The sequence below is a fragment of the Carassius carassius genome, chromosome 24 (assembly GCF_963082965.1).
Source record: "Carassius carassius chromosome 24, fCarCar2.1, whole genome shotgun sequence".
NCBI lineage: Eukaryota > Metazoa > Chordata > Actinopteri > Cypriniformes > Cyprinidae > Carassius > Carassius carassius.
The window spans coordinates 27637032-27649984 of NC_081778.1; positions in this window are offsets into that span (position 1 = coordinate 27637032).

A 12953-nucleotide genomic window follows, 5' to 3' on the forward strand; every position below is an offset into this window, starting at 1 on the left:
CACAAACTAAGTTTCTCTCATTCATTAGTTCTTCAATCACCTTCCCATTATTATCGGTTTTCCCCCCTCCCCACAGTGTATTATGAGCATTAAAATCACCACAACATACCACATTATCCCTATCATGGCCTTCTATTTCCTCTAGTTCACTTAATTCTAGCTGTTTACAAGGGTTATAATAATTTATTACTACTATTTTCTTTTTGTCTGCCCATACTTCCATTACCACATATTCTTGCTCCTTTCCTGTACCCAACACCCTACAAGGTACACCCTTCTTTACAAAAGTAGCACAACCCCCACCATTTCCTTGCTCTCTGTCTCGTCTGATAACAATATAATTAGCTAACACAAAATCAAATCTAGGTTTTAACCACGTTTCTTGAATACACATTACATCTGGTTTTACACTTCTACTCTCTATAAACTGTTTAAAATCTTGTCCATTTGCCAACAAACTCCTTGCATTCCATTGTAGAATGAGCATAATAAATAAGATCATCCTTTACCTGCTTCTTGGCTTGAATGTACAATAAGACAGTCCCTAATTTCTTCCCATTTTAATTCTATCATACCCAAATGCTGAATTGCTGCCTTTGTAACAATCTGAATCCTTTCTGTTTTAGATTTGACCTCAGCTGTTGCATTAATTACTCCTACAATAAAGATAACAAAGTCCCTCTTTTCCCTCCATTTTTTTTCTCCTGTTCTCTAAGTTCTTGCCTCTGAATCCATACATTCCCTGTTGTTATTTCTCTTCTATCATTTCCTTCATTAATCCCCTTTGTTTGCTCCACTCTTTTAATTGCTTCTGCGTAAGGAACTCTTTCCTTCCTTTTCACATTCTGAATCTCAGTCTCCCTTCTCATTACTTCACACCCCCAGTAAGCCGCACTGTGTCCTCCTCCACAGTTACAACATTTAGGTCTAACCCCCTCTCCACATTCACCATAATCATGCTCCCCACCACATCTAGCACACCTTTTAATCCCTTTACACAGATTAGCAACATGACCAAACTTCTGACACTTGTAACATCTTGTTGGTTTATGAGTGAACTCTCTTACTCTACATCTCATATACCCAAAGTGTAATTCTGTAGGCAATTCTTTTGAGCTGAATTGTATCAACACTGACTCAGATTCTTTTTTCTCAACCCCCTTGGTTAAACGCTTTGCGCTCTGAACAAAATCATATTTTTCTTTTAAGTTTTTGACCAGTTCATTCATCTCAACTGCTAAAGGAATCCCATAAATCACTCCTTTACTTCCTTGTTGTTCACCTACTTTCACCACTTTTACTACCACTACTTTCCCAACCATTTGCAGTTTTAAAGCTCTTCCCACCTGCTCATCAGAGATACATCCAATTAGTAAATTACCATCATTTAGAACTCTAGCATATTTAACCTCGCCAACCTGATTCTTAATTATTTTCATCAATTTTAATGGATCCAAATTCTTCACTCCTGGCTCTTCAAACCTCACAACAACATTCCAATTCTCATCACCGTCTTTCAATCCTCTACTCCGCTTTGCTTTATTTCTCCTCCTTGTCTGCCAATTCCCTTCATCTTGTTCCAAATCATCCATACTACAGCAACTATCTTCCTGACTGCTTGCCATGATAGAGAATATAAGCAAGCGTATCGTATACCGGACCTATACAGGCCGTCGGCCGATACTCCCGCTAAATACTCTCTACTCACAAACAAACCTCACTGAACAAACAAATTAAACTGTGAATAACTAGTCAATAAGACCAACGACACAGCAAAACAAAAACAGCTAGTCAGCTCCTCCACCGGAAGTCGAGCCTCTTCTTCTTCTTCTTCTTCTCTTATTTAATGGCAAACTGCAACCAACGTTAAGGTGCATACCGCCACCTACTGCACTGGAGTATGGATAATCATGTCATTTTACAATTTTAGATTCTATTCCACAACCCTGAGTCTTTTAAAAATTTAAATAGTGCCTTCCTGGTGATTCTTATTTCCTCTCCCTCTCCTTCTAGTCCCAGTATCCCTACTAGATTCCACTCCCGCCCTGTCTTCTGAACCTTACCTTTAAACACCCGTCTTTCCACCTCATTCAATTTACAGTACAATATTACAGGTTCAACATTTTCTTTAACCCCACAGTTTTCACAGTTCTCACTATTCCTTTTCCCCATTAAAAAATAATGTGCCATTCAGCCATGTGTGATCCACTCTCAATCTTGTCATTACAATTTCCTCTCTCCTGGTCTTTTCCATGTAATTCTTTATACTGACAGTTTTTTGAGCTGAGCACACTTCAGAGCATTAAAAAGCTGAATGGGACAGCCTACAGACTCGTAGACTCGGCGAGCATGCACAATTTAAGGACACGAGACCGGGCCATATTAGTAACAGGAGAACTGTAACAACCACTCTAAGTAAATATGTCTTGGGAAAGCTATAGCGTTTCTCTGACATAGTGATATAACACTTGTTGCCTTCTCTAGTGCAGCTCAATTCAAATCCCGGAAAATATGTAATAATAATTTTTGATAATCTCTCTCTTTCTATATAAAGACACTGAATTAAATGACTCTGAATATTAGAATATGTTCTTAGACTTGTAAACAATACTAAGCATTTTGGTCGAAAATGGATATATGGGGATGTTTTAAGATTCAAAGCTCATACTTGGATTTACCTGCCAGAAAAAAAAGATGTTCTTAATACTGTTCTTACTGTGTTTAATGCCAGTAGATTTAGCAAGTTCATTTTAAGTGACCATTTGTTTATAACTAGGCAATTTGAGGCATCCAGAGCAAACATTGATTGAATGTGGACTAATGTACTCAGAGTTGAGTGTCTTGTGACATATTTCAAAGACAGTGGAGCTCATGTGATTTGTTTCCTGGTAATTTTGGAATCTAGTGGAATGCCTACTAGCAACTAACACAGCACGACAACTTGCTGACCTCCTTGCATTTAGTGTGAACACACCTTTAGAGAGGCTAAAGCGGTTCAAGGCCCTGCAGGACTGAGCAGGGCTCAGCAGGTCTGAGGATGCCTTCATCACATGGTCTTCCTCTCACAGACACCTCTGAAATACAAGAATCACTGGGACAGTTCAATCAAGCAGTCAGTGTCTCTGAAGTGTGACTTCATACATACTGTATATGTTTACTACTGTATGAAACTCATATAGTAAAAATTGCTGGCCTTGCCTGTAACATCTGTGTAGATTTTCTTTCATTTCTTCTGCAGTTAGTGAGAAATCCCTCTGGAATTACATTGGTCTGGCCATACTAATGACAATTATCAATAATTAGAGCTTTTAGAGCATGAGCCACTTCTGTCATTCATCCGTAATGAAGTAAGGCCATGATAGCCTTGCTGTGTTGATAGCCGAGTGTTCACTCACAGTGAGACATGACTGCCCTCTACTGACCACACTCAGAGTGAACTCACAACCTCTGAGAGTTTCTCTATGTACACTGCTGTTCAAAAGTTTGGGGATTTGTAATGTTTTTTTTTTTTTTTTAAAGAAGTCCCTTCTGCTCATCATGGCTGCATTTATTTGATCGGAAATGCATAAATATTGTGAAATATTAATGCAATTTAAAATAACTGTTTTCTATTTTAATATACTTTAAAATACAATTTATTCCTGTGAGGCAAAGCTGAATTTTCAACATCATTACTCCAGTCTTCAGCGTCACATGATCCTTCAGAAATCATTCAAATATGCTGATTTATTATCAATATTGGAAACAGTTGTGCTACTTAATATTTGTTTTAACTTGTGATACTTTTCAGGATTCTTATGTGAATGAAAAGTTTAAAAGAACAGCATTTATTTAAAATCTTTTGTAACAATATACACTATCATTCAAATGTTTGGGGTCAGTATAATAAAGATAATAAAGACTTATATTATAAGAAAAGATTTATATTTTAAATAAACGCTGTTCTTTTTAACTTTATTAATCAAATAATCCTGAAAAAAGTATCACAGGTTCCAAAAAAAATTAAAAATAATAAAAACAGCACAACTGTTTCCAACATTGATGATAAATCAGCATATTAGAATGATTTTTGAAGGATCATGTGACACTGAAGACTGTAGTAATGAAGATGAAAAATCAGCTTTGCATCACAGAAATAAATTATATTTTAAAATATATATTTAAATAGAAAACCATTATGTTAAACGGCAATCATATTTTACAATACTGTTGTTGGTTTTTTTCTGTATTTTTGGTCAAATATATGCAGCCATGATGAGCAGAAGAGACTTCTATGAAACACATAAAAAATCTGACAGATCCCAAACTTTGGAACAGCAGTGTATATTTAGTGGCTTTATGCACAGTTGGCATTAAGTTTTAAATATAGCTGTTAACCAGTTCCTTTGTGCAATTCTTCTGAAATAGATTGAAAATAAGCAGTAATTCAACCAAACAGCCATTTTTGTCAAGGAGATTCAAAATGTTTCATGCAGGAACTAATAGTAAAAATCTATTTTAATGTAATTGTGATGCTTTTAATGTTTATTGCTTTTAATATATATATATATATATTTTTTTTTTTTGACTCATTTTACACATACCATTTTTTGAACGGAAAAAAACTATACCCCACAAGGACTTTTGTGAGCATTTTTGAACTATAAAGCTAACAAGTAGCCTAGTCAAGTCAAATTTATTGAAATAGACAGTTTCAACTTCCCGGGAATGACTTGAGCTTCTTAACTCTAACCTAAATTTTTAATTTACATTAAAACAAGTTCTCATACTTGTGAGTCATGTGAGTCATGAGATAATGAAGAGTCAAATTAGTCATTTACCGTATTCAGAGTCATTTAATTAATGTGGCCTGGGACAACTTTTTTCTGTTTTGTTTTTTTCTTCATCTTTCCATAATGACTCCAGACACTTCTAATACATTGAGTTATTATATAAATCACTAAATAAGCACAATAAGTCCTGGTGGTAAAAAAAATAAATAAAAAAAAAATAATAATATATATTTTTTTTTTCATCAGCTCAAGTTTGTTTTCTGGTCTGGTTTCAGGTTGTCTTTGGCAGACCAATTCTCAGAATTGTTCTAAAACCAGCTAACAGACCAGCAGACAAGGTTAGGCTGGTTTAAAAAGCTCCAATACCTAGTTTATAACAAATATTGTCATTGCATTGGATAATCATTTAACCACCTAAACATTTAAGAATGGTGTGTTTTTAATATCTGTTTTGTTCAACCAATATCAGATGTTCAGGACTGGTTTTGCTAATTTATTTGGTGAATTATACATTTCATTATTCACTGTCTTTTGTTCAGTTCAGATAAATCTAAATTTAACATATGAACAAGTTAATACAGCAATAAAAAGTTTGTATTAGGCCGGCGGTCATATCCATTTGAATCATGGTAAATAGTTAGCTGAATCATTTGTTTGTCATAACCTTGTCTCGCCTTTTTGTTGAGCAGTCTGTCTGGGCAGCTCTAGTGGTCATACAGGACATAATTTACCGTGCAAATTCAGATGGACTCTCATCAAGCACAGAATGTGTGTGTGTGTGTGTGTGTGTGTGTGTGTGTGTGTGTGTGTGTGTGTGTGTCAAAGAGAGAAACATTCAGGCAGACTCATGTGTTAGTTCTTACAAAAGAAACAGACTCCATTAAGCCTGCACTAATCCAGATGTGAAGTCAAAGAGCAGAAAGTCCGTGGCACCTAAGTCATTTCATCACTTTTTTATTCATTTAGTTAGTTTTCTGTAACGCTTAAGGAGTGGGGAAGGAGAGAGAGAGAGAGAGAGGGAGAGGGAACGGAAAGGAAAATGACCAACATTGGTGAGACTTCCTCACTCCACCTGCCTGCCGTTATCTGTTTAATTCATCCTCCTATCTGGGCTGTCTTCACCCTCACTAAATTGCCCTTTGACACGCATGCCTTCCTGCGCATAATCCAGACCTACCGGGCAGAATTAGCACCAGAGGAATTGATAGAATGACGAAACGGAGAGAATAGGACAGGTGGAAATAAAATGTCAGAGCGAACGGACTGATTTGACTCCGAGTCAAATTGTCAGGCTCGATACGGGCCATGTTTTGGGGGAAGTGCTGACAGATGAAAAGGTGTCAGAGAAGAACGGGTTGAAGAAAAAGGGGTAAAATGACATGGTAAAGAATATTTAAAAAGATGAGCTCAAACTCTCAGTCTTAAACTCTCAGTGCTAAACTTTTGATGGAAGGTCGAACATTTGGATGTGTATTTTTTCTGGAGTATTTCAGAACAATCAGTGGTTTTGGACAATTTTTCATGGTTATTGGTCATCAGTGGTGCATCACTATTTACCAACAATTTGAACAAACCTCTTATGGAAGTAAAGCACACAACTTATAATGCAGTTTCCTTAATGAAACATTAAGGAGTCAAATTAATTTTAGTTGTAATTTAATATGACCAAACAGTAAGAAAACAGAGTGATACAAGTAAATGACTCGTGGTTTAGTCTGTAATTCAGTAATGTGAACTCAGTAGGCTAATGGTTCTGAATGATTGAGTCTGATTCAAACTGCTAACTCGAGAGCAAGTAGGCTACTAGGTTGAATTTTTGTGTAATATTGATTTGAATACAGGCAAGTTAAATGGCTTTTAAAAATGCTGTTAAAAATTTAAATGATATTTTCATTATTAAAGCAGCTGAAAAACCTTAAAGCAACACTATGTTAATTTTGGCGCTGTAGCGGTTAATAAACAGAGCTGCACGCATCCCGCGGAAGAACATTCTAACCGGAGATACTTCTCCAAGTTTATGTCTCTGGCGAATTACTCCGCAACGACCCGAGCAGGCTAGAATAATCCCAAAATAATCACTTATTATAAAATGTACCGTAGTGATTTGGAATAAGACAAAAAGGCGGTTTGGTAGATTACTTGATGATGCACTCGTTCTATATACTTATTAAACCACAAGTTTAATGTATGTATAATTTGACTTTATATATGATATGTATTATTTGTATTTTTTTTTTTTATTTATGAAATTTTGTATTATAATTTACTATGGTGCTTGGATTTGTGTGTTTAACCATGATAATTCCTGTTTGTTATTTGAAGTGTTTTAATAAAAGTAAACATTCATGGCTCATTGGGGGGAAAAACGGTTCATATTATATATATATATATATATATATATATATATATATATATATATATATATATATATATATATTTTTTTTTTTGCAAATCGGAAACATGACTCGCACTGTGGTCTTTGCTCACTTTTCTAACGAGAGGATGAAACCACGTGTGCATAAAACCTTCCCATAACTTGCATTTTTAAAATCACACTTTATTTTTATTTTAAATTTTTTTATGGTAGGCCTATTTTGTAATTTTAGTTGTAGTCTGTAAAAAAATTTTTTTTAGTTTTTTTTTTTTTTTTTAGCAGAGTCATTCTATTATTTTTCTAAGCAATTAGACTAACTAGATTTATGGCTGCTGGATGATAAAATACATAAAAAATAAATAAAAAATAAAAATAAAAACACATCATTTAGACAGAAACACAGATTTTGACTTGGAGCGGACAACAAGCCCAATAATACCTTAGCAACTCCCTAGCAGCCTTCCAGCAAGCTTCAACAGAAGTGTTTTATCATGTGTGTGTTGGTGTGAAAGAAGTGTTCTAAACGTGTCTAAATATTCTTCACGAGAGTGTTGATCAGTGTTTCTGTGTCACTGATTCATTCTTCATAAATGAGCTGTCATTGTGAAGCATTAGACAGCACAGTGAGGAGTCATCTAGTCCTTCATGCATGGGTAATGACCGCTCAATTAATGCACTTCATCACAGCAGACACCTGTCACTGATCTGCTGCGCCTCTGGCTCCAGTGCTCTGGCCTTCAACATCTCCTCATTGTGACCCTTAGAATTAGTTTGAATAAATGGTCTTTTTGGAATGGGATATATGAACTGCAATTCTCAGGAAAATCAAGATTTTTCATGATATGAGCCCTTTGAAATCTTATGTTTGTATATTTTTACAGGTACTCTCACATTGTCTCGTCCTGTCCCTGCAGATGATGCAGTTCTCTGCAGCTGCAGGTTTGAGTCATCTGCTCATTATTCTGGGTGTGTTGAAGCCAGTCTTTTAGGGAAGTGACGTCTCGGAGGAAGGTCAGCCCACAAACTCCATCTGAGCCTGCTCATAGTTCATCTGCTGGTTCAGCAGATTTCATTTTTCACTCTTTGATGGCTAATCATGTCTTTTGTAAGCAGATCAGTGTAAATATCCTGTTCATGGTTATGGTGTCACTGCTTCTAGTTTTTTAAAAACTAATTTCCAACAGGGAGTGTACATGCTAAAAATGGATTGAACAAGTTTGAAGTTTGTTTGTTAAACCTATAAAACGAGATTAATTAAAACTTGGTAAAATGGTAAGTCTTAAAAAAAAAAAAAAATCCATAGATTAATTATGTTGCTGAGTAAAGGGACCAAGTCTCACTTACAAGTTGCTTATATGCATGCATATTACTAGCATATTGATTTGTTTTTTTTAGTACTTATAAAGCACATATTCTGCTTGACCATATACTACATCCCTTATCCTAATCAATATCTAAACTTAACAGCAGTAATTAGGAGTTTATTGAGGCAAAAGTCATAGTAAATAGCTAGTTAATAGTGCTAGCTAGACTTTAAAATAAAGTGAGACCATTATGGTTTATTTCATGACAATCTCATTTGAAACTCTGAAATAACTACATTTAAGTTTAATAATTTAAAATAAATCAACTTAAAATAATAATAAAAACATTTACCTGTTTAAAGATTAAGATAATTAATTGTAATTAATTTAATGATCTTTGAAGTTCTAAAATAATTTAACTTTATTTGTTAAAACAATAAAAAAATACTTAGGCCTACTAGGTGTCAATAAATTAAAAAAAATATTTTAGATTAATTTAATTATTCCAAAGTTCTAAATTTTTAACCTGTTAACCTTATAGTTTTTTTTTTAATTGGTCTTTTCTTTCATTTTGGATTTACTTGTAAACCTATAAAGAGAAATTACAATAAAATAAAAATAAAAATAGCTGTCAAAATATTAAAATAATTTCTGCAATATCTACACTTGGGTTTACTTGTTATAAATATAAAAATAAATTACAACTTAAAAAAAAATGCATGTTAGCTGTAAAATCATTTAAATAATTAAACACGCCTGTTTAAAAACATTTAAGTGCACTTTCCATCTTCACCATTGTATTCCAAATCTTTTTTTAAACAAAACAAAGAAAGTTGTCAGTTTGTGTAAATGACATATCCAGACACTTGGACTGTACAAAGACATCTCATTAATATCAGTAAAAATTACATTGTCTTTCACCTTCACACCACCATTTTATTATTTATTTATTTATTTATTTATTTTTGTTAGGAAACGCTGGTCTCACATCATGGCCACTTGGTGGTACTGTGGCATAAATTGAAAATAAATAAATACAGTTGTTTCAACCTGCAGGCAAGGGTTTCTGGAGAACAAGAGAAGCAGTTTAATGATCAGTTGTCTAAAGTGAACAACTTTCCCAGATTGTGTGAATGTGAGAGGCTGCAGACAGACTGACGTGGAGGCCTTTTGAAACGCCTTCAGACAGGGTTTCTCAGGTCACGATGAAAAAAACAGCCGCGTGCAGTCAATGTACGAGGCTGCTCTCTTCGCTCCAGTTCCACCCAATTTCATGCACGTTAACATGCGGCCACGAATATGCAAAACATTTATTAGAATTTTGAATGGCCCCCTCTTTCCCTCAAAAAGCTACAGATTCCCATTTACGACATGAATCGAAGGTTGACCCGAGGAACGGAAGAGGTGATTTAGAGGAATGTTTCGCCTTTATAAGGAGGTTGAAATAATTAATGCACAACAGGAAAGTGCTGAAGACTAGGTGTAATTTTTTTATTTTATTTCATACATGTCCATCCGTCCTCTCTATCTGCATAAAACAGACACAGTGTTTTAAGACCTCTGTCTCATTTGTCTGGGAAAGATTAGAAGCATAAAACGAAAGCAATATGTTTCTTTGTAATGGTAGATTTCAACAAAACAAAATAAAATAAAAGAGCTTAAAATACTTGGGTGTTTGCTAGAGTCAAAAACAACTTTGCGTGTGTTGTTGGTGTAAATGCAGTAGACTGCTTGAAGCAAAACGCATCCATGGCATGCATCTGTTTTAGTCTACAGTTATTAGAAATCTACGTATAAATGGACTTCAGGTTATGGTTGCAATCATACATGCATGTGAACTATATATGTGCGGCATTTGGAAACTGCAATGCAAATAGCATTGGTGTATTGGAGAGCTGTTTGCCTGGAAGTCAGTCCTCAGTCCACTGAATAAACTGCTTTTTGTAAAAACAAACAAACAAATAAATAAATGTTGTTTAATAAGAGAAGTCTATGCATTAGTATCTGCCAACAGTTTCTGACTTGAAATTTCTGAGAGTCTTTAATCTCAGTAATTTAACTCATCAAACTGCACTTTAATTTAATACATGCACATTTATTGTTTATACCTATTAAAAGAAAACCATATATGATTAACGCACATCAAGAATACATTTATTTGATCAAAAATACAGTAACAACAGTATAAAAGCTTTTTTCTAGTTTAATATATTTTAAAATGTGTTTTATTCCTGTAATGCAAAGCTCTTGAATGGTAATGTATAACCTACTGACTTTTTTAATTTATTTATTTTGTCTTGTTTATAATATACTGTACAGAATGGTATTTAAAATTACACCTATTTGCTTTGACTAAACTAAATTAAAGGAAGCTGTGGAGTGACAAACATTTTTAAAAGCACTAATATTCTATTAAATAGAAACTAAATTAGTTAAACTAAATTAGTTAGTTTTTTTTCTTAGCTAATTTGGTTGCATGCATAATTAAAAAAAAAAAAGAATAGAAAAAAATGCAGAATAGTATGTCATGCTGCAGACCATGTCAACATCACGTCATGCATTTCAAGTATTTCAGGCCTGATATCAGGTCTATTGGTATTGCTCATAGTGATTGGCCAATGCATGTTCAAATTACAAATCACATGATTTAAAGAAATAAAGGAAAAGGTGCTGGCAGTGGATTCACTTAGGACTTCTTTACACAAGAACACAGACAATCAAGTAGCAATTAGCGGCTACATAGTGCTTTCATGTTTAACTGAGAGGAATCGCAGCTCTTGAAATGCCTGTCGACATTTTGCTCTGTCTCTCAGAATGATGGATTGTTCTTCATGAGAGGATCTGCTCCCCTCATGCTGTTGACTCAAGTGTTGACTTGACGCTTTCAAGTGTGTCTGTCTGAGGTCACTGAGTGTTTTACATCTGCGTGTATATTACAATGACCGAAGAGTGAAAATTAAACATTGGAACAACTAACGTCTTTTGAGCCATCTTGACCGCTGTCATGGCTCTATATATGTCTATGTAAATACATTTGTCTCAGCTATTAAGTGAAGAAGAAATCAATATAGAAATCAATGCTTATTTAGATTTTTACCCCTTGTGATTCTCCTGTCAGAAATATCTGCTGTGTAACCGTGCCCATTCTTTCTCAACGAGAGCGCATCTCTAGTGAGGTAAGACTTTACCTTCAATGATTAGTTTGATAAATATCTGAACTTACTGGCACCAAAAAGAAATACTGTTCAAACCAAGAATTGAACACTTTCATTAGTGAAATATGTTCATAGTTATTGTGATGATCTAAACCCGTTAATTATTCCGATAGGACACCTGTGTGAATTAAAATTTACTGCAGTAATTTTTTAGTTTGTAATATAATGCCGTAAAAACTGAATATGTTTTAAGTGTGATTTAAGTGTTCCAATAATTTTTAATACCACTTCATATAATATGCATTGCAAAGGCATTGCACAGGGTTATTATAGTTATTTAAATCTATTACTATTAATTACATTTATTACTTGAAATGAGCTTTCGATTAAATTTTATTATGCTTTAGTTAATATTAATGTACTAGAATAACTAAAACTGAAAGAAAAAAGAAAAACTATATAGACAAAAAAGACAAAAACTAATAAATATGTTAATTTTATTTAAAAACAAAATGTTAATTAAATATACAAGAAACCAAAAAAAAAAAAAAAAAAAAGACAAAAACTGAGATGTAAAACTAACGAAAATGAGTTAAATCAGGAAATATAAAAATTAAAATTCCACTGCAACAATAACGTACACACACGGTGCACTGACGATGAAACGCGCAAATTATGACTTAAGGAAATGTATAGGAATTAAGTAGAGATGACGAGAGCACAGGTGCGGACAGGGAGGAACCTAGTACACTACTTGGATGCTTTCACTTTCGATTTCATGATCTTGGTGTCACGTTTTACAAGAAAATATTTTATCTGTTGCTCTTACATCTATACACCTTTCCCTTTTTAAGACTAAAACAAATGCTTGAAAGACGGATTCATTATTATTCTTAATGAAAAGCACAACATCAGTAAAACAGTACAATGATAAACTAACATAAGTAACGTTTATTGACATACACCAACTTGTTCACCTTCTCTGGTCTGTCAAGCGGTCTTTTAATTTACTTTTACATTTTGCTTGAAAACCAAATCCTCCGTCCGCCATTGTTTTCTTTTCATTTTTGCCACTCGCACTGAAGCACCTCTCTCACTCTGTTCAGGGGTCAGTTGCATAAAAATAAAAGCTATGTTAAGACTGTGACTTAACAGAACTAGTTTGGCCAACTACAGTAGCAGTTAGCCAAGGGATAAAAAAGTAGCGACCAAATGCGACCAACTTCGAATTTAGTGTGAAGTATGAATTGCCTTCATTTACGCTGCTGTTTGAATGTCCTTGACTTCTTCAGAGAGCTCTCCAAATATAAGCCTCTCTCTAGCAAGACATCTGTGCATGTGATCACTG